The sequence below is a fragment of the Microtus ochrogaster genome, chromosome 6 (genome assembly GCF_000317375.1).
Source record: "Microtus ochrogaster isolate Prairie Vole_2 chromosome 6, MicOch1.0, whole genome shotgun sequence".
Classification (NCBI taxonomy): domain Eukaryota; kingdom Metazoa; phylum Chordata; class Mammalia; order Rodentia; family Cricetidae; genus Microtus; species Microtus ochrogaster.
In genome coordinates, this window is record NC_022013.1 from 73755689 (window position 1) to 73766203 (window position 10515).

The 10515-nt window shown below is 43.7% G+C and overlaps 1 protein-coding gene across 4 annotated transcripts in view; it reads left to right on the plus strand.

Moving 5' to 3' along the window:
• Esrrg (estrogen related receptor gamma) overlaps positions 1 to 10515 on the plus strand; it is a 613611-nt gene that overhangs the window by 47513 nt on the left and 555583 nt on the right. Inside the window, exon 1 of one of the 4 annotated variants that reach the window (XM_026779822.1) lies at positions 7 to 241. The exons of the other annotated variants lie outside the window; for them this stretch is intronic. The gene's annotated coding sequence lies outside the window, so the exon portion shown is untranslated. Of the gene's footprint in view, positions 1 to 6; positions 242 to 10515 lie in introns of those variants that run through there. 4 annotated transcript variants of the gene reach the window in all.

The following is a 10515-nucleotide window of genomic DNA, read 5'->3' on the forward strand; positions in this document are numbered from 1 at the left end:
CAGCCTGGGGCCGGGCCCTGGCCGCCCGCCGGTCGCCCGCCACCCCCTCGCCCTGCCGAGGTCGCGGGAGCCCAGCTCAAGGAGGCGTGTGTGCGATGTCCCTGCATGGGGGGTTTGTAGACTTTCCTAAGCCAAAGCAACCGGGGCTGCCACGGCTGCTTTGAAAAAAAAAATTAAAAAAAAAAAAAAAATCCCCGAGGACTCACCCGATTAACCTGCTGCAGTTCTGACCCTGCCAAAGGTAACTGCCCCATCCTTAACCAGCAGCGTCTGGAGACAGACATTTGCATCTCTGTTTGCAGTCCGGCTTGGAATCCGTTTTGCTACCCCTTCCCCCTTCACTTGCCTAGAGTCTCTTGAAGGAAAAAAAAAAAAAAGAAAGAAAAAGAAAAAAGAAAAAAAAAGAAAAAAAAGAAAAGAAAAATAAAAAGGACACCCTCTCTCAATAACACACGCATAAGTAGTGCCCGCCTCTGGTCGACTTGCCTGGCCCAGACTGCAAAACTGTCAGGTGTGTGCTGGAGACACGGATAAATCTGAATTGCTGTTAGGTTCCTTCTCTCAACACCCCTCCCATCCCCCCTTCTTGGTTCCAGACTTTCAGGGCTTGGTAAAGTGGCAAAGACCTAAGGCAGAGTTAGGGCGCAGGGACTGGGAGGGGATAGGGCCAAGGGGACCTGGGGCAGGGGTAGCTGTGGGTGAACAGGGTGCCAGGAGTTGGAGGGTGTTGCCCTCCGGGCAGTGCTGCTGTTATGGTGCTTCGTGTCCCTCCTGTCCTCTGGCTTTTCCCTCCTCCCCAGGCTCTCCAAGGCTTTCACCTTCCCCAGGGAGGAAGTCACCGAAGTTGTCTGGAGGTCACTGGACTAAGTATTTCAGACTGCTTGTCATTCCTTGCCACCTTTTGATTCTCTCAGAACAGTAGAGCCCAGCTCGCCTCCACCCCTCCCCACCCCTCCTCGGGTGAAAGGAGACCCAAGGCTCCCCCACTCTCCTCTTCCCTTTCAGCAGGGAACTTTCTCCTAGATACAACTCCTCCTCCATCCGGAATCTTAACAAGCGATTCTGGAACTGCCTGGAACCCCCTCTCCCTCCCCACTCCCCTACCCCCGCCCCCACCCCACCTCTAAACCTCTTGCAAGCCTAGGCCATGAGGGATGACCCTGTGTGTTTATTAACTGTGTTGCTTTGTTGAGCTGATTCTGAGTTACCAAATGGGCCTATGACCTCCTGCCACTTTCAAACAACCCTGCCCAGCAATGTGAAGACCCTCAGCCCCTGAAGTATGTTTCAGAGTAGCTGAATGAGTTCGACTAGTTTTGAAGAGAAACTCATTTGTTTCCCACAGTGCTCAAAGACCAAATACCGGAGGGTGTTTGGAAAACACCCAAGTTCAGAAACACCCAAGTTTGGGGGAGGGGGGGGGAGTCAGAAGTGTCTGAGAAAAGATTGCCAGAAAGGACTGCACAGTGACTTCAGCCTGGCTTTGTTTGTTTGTTTGTTTGTTTTTGTTTTGTTTCCTGTCCAGTAGATTTGGTGTTAACTGAGTTAACCAACCTGAGAAATAGAGAGGGAAGGTTGAAGAGCTCTCAGCTCTGAGCTGGGGGATGGCAGAGGCTTGGAAGAGCGGGTGCTGGAGCTGGTGGAGGTGACATGACCTTGAAAGGGAAGCTCCCTTGCTTTGAGGAAGCTGACAGGCTGTGGGGAAGCAGGCCTCCAGGATCTTTCAAACATTGATTTGCCTGCTCTCTGTGCCTTCGTCATTTTGTCCTAAAGCCATTCTTCTAACTCTTTAAGCCTGCATTCCATCGGATGTATCTGTTGTGAATGGTACCACATTGCACATTAAACTGTCCGTTGACTGTGGTGATGAGGATGTCTCCTTCCCTTTAGTAAATCAGAATCAGTTAAGCCTTCTTGTATGATATGTACTGAAACCTTCTGATAGTCTTTGCTTAACAGAATAGACTAGATCCATTGATAAGGTTTTCATGTATGTGTGTGTGTGCGCGCGCAGCTCACTTTATTCTGTGCCATTTTTTCCAGAAATTAAAAGGTTACCAGAGAGTGCCATGTTCTGTCTCCAACTGAGCCCCACTTATTACCACAACAGTATTTCAATATTAAGTGATCTTCAAGATCTTTCATCTTTCATTTCGAGTTCCAAATTTGACTCAGCGTGAGTGTGGCAGCCCAGCAAGATAAGGGCTAACTGACTAAACCTTGCAGACCACGGAAAAGCTCTCAGGAGCATGCTACGGAAAACTGTGTCTGAATATCCTTCTTTCCGGGATCTCGTTCTCAGCTGTAGTGAGAATTTTGGCAAGAGCCTGCCAGGGGTAATGGGCTTATGTTTGGGACTGATCTTCCTGCATGGCTTGTTTCTCCTGCTTCTCTACTAGGTACCTTAGTGGAACCCGCAAAGGAAACTTTTGTGTTGTCCCTTGACACTTCCTAACAGATGTATCCCTGGGTTCATCTGCCAAGGAAAGAGAATGATTTAGAAGAGTCTTCTTTTGTTTACAGAGGTGGCAAGCAAGGAGCTTTATTTACTTACTTATTGACTTTGATGTCATGTGTACGTCACTCTGTTCATTGCAAGCGGACTCATATTTGAGGAGGTCGAAGTTGTCATTGGAGGTTGTTGACGGGTGACGTCAGTCTCAATGAGACCTGGCAGAGCGGGTCATCCTGGTGAGAGGATTTTATGAAACAAAGCAGAAAAGTAGTGTTTGTTTGGAAATTGTTGGGAAACTGTCGGGATAGAAAGCTTTTGAGGGAAAGCCACATTGATGAAGAAGAACACTGAAGAGGTAGGCACTTTTGAATTATAGATGGACTATGTAATGGTCAACCACAAGATAAAATTTTTACACAGTATTTTTATGGCTTAAATTGGCTGCAGTGTAAACCAAGCTTACTACTCTATTAAGTCATTATACTCTTCAATTATTTAACATTTCTGGCCCAGCTATCTTCTGTGGTCTTTTTTGTACACATCAGGAATGATATGTACGGTGGTAATTGCTTGTTGTTAGTGTGAGGGCTTTGCTTTGGAACAAGGTTTAATTTTAACTTCTCGGGACGCACACTAGGAAGAATGTGCAGGGGAAGAAGGGACTGTGATGGAAAAGCCCGAGCACCATGAAACAGGATAGCTACAGCACTGAAATGGGCCTAATACAATCCGTCCGAGTTAGCCGCGCTAAGGGGCCCTGACAGTGTCCGCCTCTCAGGTACCCGCAAGGGCTATATCTCTATTTAAATGCAGACCTTCCATTTTCTCCAGGGGGCACTTGGCAAATCTTTCCATCGAAGAGCGGGTAGGAGAAAAGCAACTGAAAATTTTTCCAGGAACAATAGCATCTGTCATTTTGAGATAATGATTACTAAGAATCACAATATTGTGATTCTTTTAAAAAAATCATTTAAGATTATCTTCCTAAAGTAAAAAAAAAATAACATACTGGGGTTTTCTGTGCAAAAGAGACATTGTCTCTTAGGACTCCCTTATCAATGGTTACAGTTGTGAAGTAACAGGGCCTCACAATTCAGGTTTTTGGTTACCATGGCCAGTCCTCTAGAGTAACTGGGCCTTTAGACTCAGAGGAAGGAATTAGCCATGTGTTCACAGGCTTTCAGACCAAAGTTAGGGGTAGGGTACTGTAGGAGACTGTAAGAAAGCACCCCCCCCACCACCACCAACAACCACCACTGCCCCTTGCCTTTTGGTGGTACTGGGGCAGAGATCCTGCATACCAGGCAAGAACTCTACTAAATTACTTCCCCGGGCCAAGAATATTTCGCCAAATGGTCAGCTTTCATTTACTTCTGTCCAGCTCGTCATTGTATAGAGTTTGGAATCAGTGGTCCAAGGTTTAGAAACCCCAAGGGTCTTCTTTGAAGGGATAATTGTAAGAGATCTCCCAGAAGTTTGACATATGTTGTTGACACACACACACACACACACACACACACACACACACACACACACACACACCTAATGGTTCTGATCCCTCAAGTTCAGTGTATTAGGAAAACATCTCTTTATAAAACTCTCTGAGTGAGCATCCCAGTTGTTTCTGGTCTGATAAAAGTTCAAGGATGAAGCCTCAGAGCTCTGGACGCTTAGTACTTAAATCAGGGACTTTTTTTTTTCTTGGAGGTTTGATACCCTTCAGCGTGCTACCCTGGTTGCAAAATCTCCACCTTAGATGACTCCTGACTGTACAGACCAGGCCTCTGATTGTCCCTCAGACATGGGTACCACACACACCTGACAGTGAATGACACCTGAGGGTGGTACTGCAGCATCACGTGCAGTTTTTACCTGTCTCTGCTCAGTTTCCTATGATGAAAGACCCTTTGCCCATTATACTATGTAGTAATAGCAATTACCACAAATGAAGGGATGGAGTCTTAGAAATTTCCAGGGTACTGGAGATTGAACTTGGAGTTGCTTTTTTTTTTTTTTTTTGGCTTGTCTGCTCAGGTAAATAACCTTGACCAAACCATGAAAAGAAAGCTAAATGATGATTTACTTGTTTTATTCCTCTGTAAATTGTAAGTAACAGAGAAATTGTTTTATTTCCTTAGAAAATATGCTTTTCTAACAATGATTTTTGATTGTTTTGAATACAGGCTCAGAGTGCCAATATTATATGAGCAAAATGAAATGTTTATATCTACAGCTTCATAGATATTTAAGAGGTTGTGTAAACTATGTTTCAAAATATACACTTCCCATTTAAATTTGATCTCACTCTTAGATATATTCAATTAATAAGGCTGATGTTATGAGCATGGTAATTTATATCCACAAATGCCTATTTTATTAGCACAATTGTAGACTGGGAAGCAAATTTCCATATCTGTTAAATACTAACAAGAAAAATAACTAACATTTGTCTGGCGAGTGATAGTTTATAACTATACATCCCATAGCCTGCACTTAGGAAGATTATTTATTGCCTATCTTAAGAAGGCAATCACTTTTTACAAGGTAGACGTTATATGGAAATAGATTCCTTACTTGCCTCTTTGCCTTTTTTTCTTTTTTAGTCTCTTCTCTTTTTTTTTTCCTCCTTCCCTTCCCACTTACCAATGTAAAACCCCTTTTTAGGGACATAGCATGTATAATCGCTCAACATGTATGTGTCTTGAGAAGGGAGCAGGGGCAAGCAGTCCCACAGCTGGGGAATATATCTTCGGCTCACTCACCAGCGTTCTTGAGGAAAATGTTAGGTTGCAGAAATCATTTCATGCCCTGTATGTTTCCCGACATAAATCAGGAAGACTGTTAGCAAGTTATAGCCCTTCTTAGAGACTGCGGCTCTCGTGCCACTGTAAACACAGCCTGTATATATTTCCAACTTATTGTGTGTGGAGAGAAATCCAAAGTCACCAGTGGAAATGAGCGCTCCCTTCAGCTGCGAGGAGTTCATCTTCAGTTTAGTGTGCACATGTGCTTTCGGAAGTTTGCAGAATTAGCACGTACCTCTGATGGTCCTTCAGGCCAATCACCATCAGAGTCAGAAACCTGCTTTTTAACAGATAATGTAGAGATGGCAGGCTGCTGGTTGCCGTGAAAGGTCAGTAGCAGTGATGGGAAGCAGTTATCTGTAGAATCTGGTACCAGTTCATCAGAGAACAATGGTGGACCTTTTGATCTCTGCGGTCCAACCAAAGGGAGTAGACTAGATGGCCTCCAGTGTACTCTTCCTTTGATTCTTCCTTAAGTGATTAAGATGAATAACAAGTCAATCAACAGATGCTCCCACTTACTCTTGTTCCAGAGCCTATTTCCTTATTGTGACCGTATGCCCAGGGTATAAACAACAGTGTGCAGGGTATGTTACAGAGCTCAAGTCCATTGGCTTGGAATGCACGCCTCATGGGATTTAGACATTCAGGTTTGAATGCAAGTGTTTTCTTTGTATACCATCTATCTCTATCTCTATCTCTATCTATCTATCTATCTATCTATCTATCTATCTATCTATCTATCTATCTAGGTTGTCCTAAACAGACCTTTTCTTTCTGCAAAAAAACCCAGGCTTATATTGCCCATTCCCTAGACCAGATCATAATAACTGGTGTGGCCTGTTTGAGTGAAATATTGTTTTATCAGTGACACCTCGAATGTGAAAATAGTTCTTCTGTTGTGATATGAGTGATTCACATGACAGATTGTGGAGTTGAGCAATGTTCTTCTGTGTGTGGACACGCGATGATTGAACTTGAAGACACTGCGCTTGAATCTGAAGTTGAATGGGTACATAGGAGCTCTTGCAGAGTGGCTGTAAAGGGGTTCTGAGATATTTCTAGGAATTTTAGAGACTGACAATAAAATAGGAGGCTTCAGTTTCCCCTGAAATAGTGAAACAGTACTATTACTAAGCATATGACCTGCTATAAGATATTTTTGACATTGAAATTCATTAAAAATATGAGTGAGTAAAAATGAAGAAAGATATTTACTCAGTGAAGTCATAGGCCAAGATATAAGACAAGAAAAGATAAGGCAATTCCAGTTAGAAGAGTTGTGTGTGTGTGTGTGTGTGTGTGTGTGTGTAAGTGCATGTGTGTGTTTGTGTGTGTTAACATTGCCTGGCCTATTTTAACCGAGCTGTGGGATGTAAAGCTCAGGCCTATAATCACAGCACTTGGGAGGTTGAAGCTGGAGGGTTGCCTTAAGTACCAGGGCTCTAGAGTGGCACCATGTCTAAAACAAGATGACAACAAAACCAGATAAAAATACACAAACAAAATCCACCAAAGAACCAAAGAAACGAAGGCAGGTAGCCACTCCGGGTCCTCCCTTGAGGGAATTACCCTGTGGATATTGTGGATAAGGCTTGGAATGAGGTCTCCAGCTCTCATTTTAGAATTGCTGCTGGGCCATCCACTAATTTGTGTGTAATTTGAAGAAATTATTCGTTTCCTGAACCTTTATCGTTTGTGTAACTAATCAAATGTAACTAACCAAATCATCATTTCTCAAGATGGCTGTGGATGGTTGAGAGAGAATTGTTGGGCCAACCTCTTCTCCTCTGACCAGGTCTTACTATTTGGGTCTGATCATTTGGAAGTAGAGCCTCTTTTGTCCATGCTTTCCTGACTTCCTGTGGAGCAAGGCAGACAGGGAGGAAGCAGGAAGTAACACAGAAATGGGCCCCTGAAGGTGGCAGGCAGTCCATAGGCATGGTGATTCTAAAAGAGACAGTGCCAAGACATTGGCAGCTTTTAAGCTTTTCTTACTTCACCCCTTCCCGAGAGGGTCACTTCTTGTCCACATAAACAAGTAAATGACTTTGAAAACAAACCCAATATATTTAGCAATTGTTTTGTTTGTTTCAAACGTTGCCTGTCATTTGTACGTTTTTCTGTAGCGTTGATATTAATCTAAAATGTAGGCATTTTTTGTGAAGGCTACAGGAATTGTTGTTTGGTGACAAATGCTTATATATAGTGCTATAAATCGCATCTGAAAACATATGTCTTCATGGGTAAAAGATTAGAAGTAATGAATGGAAGATATCAGTTGACTCCAAGTGGAGGTGTGGTACATGTATCTTTTAGGGCTATTTTTATGAATGATTCACCTATAAAAGCCTAGCCAATTTTGTCATTGTAAATGAACTGTATTCCAGAGCATGTGGTGAAAGACTAGGTCAGGTATTGCTCAAGAAAGGGCTGTTTGTACAGACAATGCATGTAAAAACGCGGAATGAGAGAACTATGTTTGGATTCTGTTTGAAACCCAGATGTCCTTAGCTCATGCCCCAAATAATGATAGGCAGGATTCTACACTCTGTGATCTGTTAAGCCTGGAAACTCAGTCAAACTAGAAATCAAAGATGCCATGAGATCAAATTTGTGCTTACAAGTCAATTTCTATTCACCTTTGTCAAAATCATGAGGTCCTTAGCCAGAGGTAGATGCACGCTAAACAAGAGGAAAACACAATCCCGGAGATTAATGTTGTGTTGGTTCCGTAAACTTGGATAGACATATGATTATTTTTGAGGTGCAGCTGACCTCCACACTAGCATGAGCTGAATGCTATCCCTGAAATTGGTCATTTAATACAATCAGCCCAGCTCAGATTTCTTTCCAATTTAGAGAAATGTACTGAACATGACATATCTATTCCATCATGATAGGTCAGTTAGCAAAATACAGTATAATTTTAAGAGATGCTTTAAGGTGTCCACGTTGCCTTTAGGGAAGTACAACAATTATTAAGGTAATGGGGTAGGGAGTACAGGACCTCGGTCCCATCCCTAGCACTATAAACAAACAACAACAAAATCCAGGCACAGTACAAGAAAGAATTGCACAAAATAGGACCAACTCATACAGATCCCTTAAGGAGTGCTTGTGCTCACCAGAGAGCCTCATTGACATTTAGGCTTCAGTTTACTGGCTGTGTCCTATTGAAGCTGTCCTTTTCCCATGTATGAATTGGCCATAGTTTCATCTAGCTCGTAAAACTGTTGGGAGGGTCAAATGAGAGGAAGGGTTTCCTTTAGTTTCTTGTTTGTTTGTTTTTGTTGTGTTTGTGATGGAGAAGGACCCAGGGCATGGCATACGCCAGGGCCTCTGCTCTACCTGCAAGCTGCCTCTTCCGCGCCGAGACAGACGCTTTGGAAATAAATCCTCTCGTGTGTCTAGTAGGGCCTGCAAAGGTTATGGGAAGGGAGGACGAAGACTTAACTCTCGGGCTCTTGTGTTTTGAGGGAAGGTCCTGTGTTGTGATTGACTTTGTGCCCACAGTGTCTGGCACCATGCCTGACTGTTAACAGAGCCTCAGTAAATGTTTGTGACCGTGTGAGTGCCAGGCTCTGAGGTCCGTCCCCAACATATGTTAGCCTTTAAATCCTCACAAAAATCTTGAATGGCGGCGAGGCTGCATCCCTTCCGCAGATGAGAAAAACAGAAATATGGATGTTCTGAGCAACTGTTTATCTTGGGCGGCTGGAGTGGTAGAGTCGGGGTAGATGTAAAACCAGGCGTCCCAGCCGGCTCCATTCATGGAATGGTGTGACTTTCACATGGGAGGGAGCGCATCGTTACTGTTCCTAGAATGCAGTGTGTGGCCAACCTGCAAAACGAAGGCTTCACATAGTTTGTCATTTTCCCAGGCTGCTCCTGGGCCAGGCCTCAGACAAGGAGGGCAAAAGTGCTCCTACCTTCTTGCAACATTTCCAACGGCCTCTGTGAAGAGGCCAGTTGTGGTTTTTGTCTTGTGAAGTGAGATGCACAATCTTGAAAAACACCTTTTCCTAGGCCTCTGTGGAATCTCCTCACAGGGGCTGGAGAGAAGGGCGAGGTAGCATGGACCTCACAGATGATGGAGTGTTCAGACAGTGACTAGACTGAGTTGGCTATTAGTGACTGCCTCCCCCTTATCATGGTCCCCATCACTGCCTCTTATGATCCTTTTACTTTTGCTCAGTGAAGGCCAAGGGGATGGCTCAGTGAGTAAAAGCTCCTGCCACCAAACTGCATGACCTGAGTTTGATCCTTGAAACACACGTGATGAGAGGAGGGAATTGACCTGTGACCTCTACACCCCCCCCTAGAAATAAATAAGGCTATAATAAGATAGGAGCAGCTTTCATTCGGGGAGAGAGTGAAGTCTCAGTGCTTCTTCTCTTCTGTATCAAGACTGATAATTGAGAATGTGGTTTCCATACTGGAGGGTAGCACCCATATTCTTTCTTATTGGTCTGCTCTGGGTGCCCCTTGTCTCTTACGATAGTGAGCTCACTCGGAGCTGTGTTCTGCAGTCACTTCCAGTTTGCTTAGCCACACAGTTTTTCCCCCTCCCCCCATCAATTGTCACAGTCTAGATTTGGGAACGAAAGGACTAAATTCATCATTATTCTTATCTCAGATTGTTTCTCAGGAAAATCATGGGAGTCCCAGACAAAATGGGTAGAGAAAAAAAAAAGGATCTGGGAAGGTAACTAAGGCAGTCAAGTTGCCTGCTGTGTGAGCATCAGGACCTGGGTTCAATTCCCAGTGCACTTGTACAAAGCCATAGTAGTACCACATGACTGCAGTCTCCGCCCTAGGGAGGCAAAGAGGAAGATTCTGGAGGCTCCTGTGGCCAGTCACTCTAGCCAATCAGGGAGCCCCAAGTTCAGTAAAAGACCTTGTCTCAAGAAATAAGGTAGAGAATGGTAGAGGAAGACACAGACCGTCTTTCCCTGACCTCTACACGTACATGACATACCCATATAAACACATACTATAAAGCACATCATATAAACATGTACATGCACATACCCATATAAACACATACTATAAAGCACATATAAACACGTATGTGCACGTACCCATATAAACACATACTATAAAGCACATCATATAAACATGTACATGCATATACCCATATAAACACGTACTATAAAACACATATAAACACATACTATAAAGCATATATAAACACATACGTGCACATACCCATATAAACACATACTATAAAGCACATATAAACACATACTATAA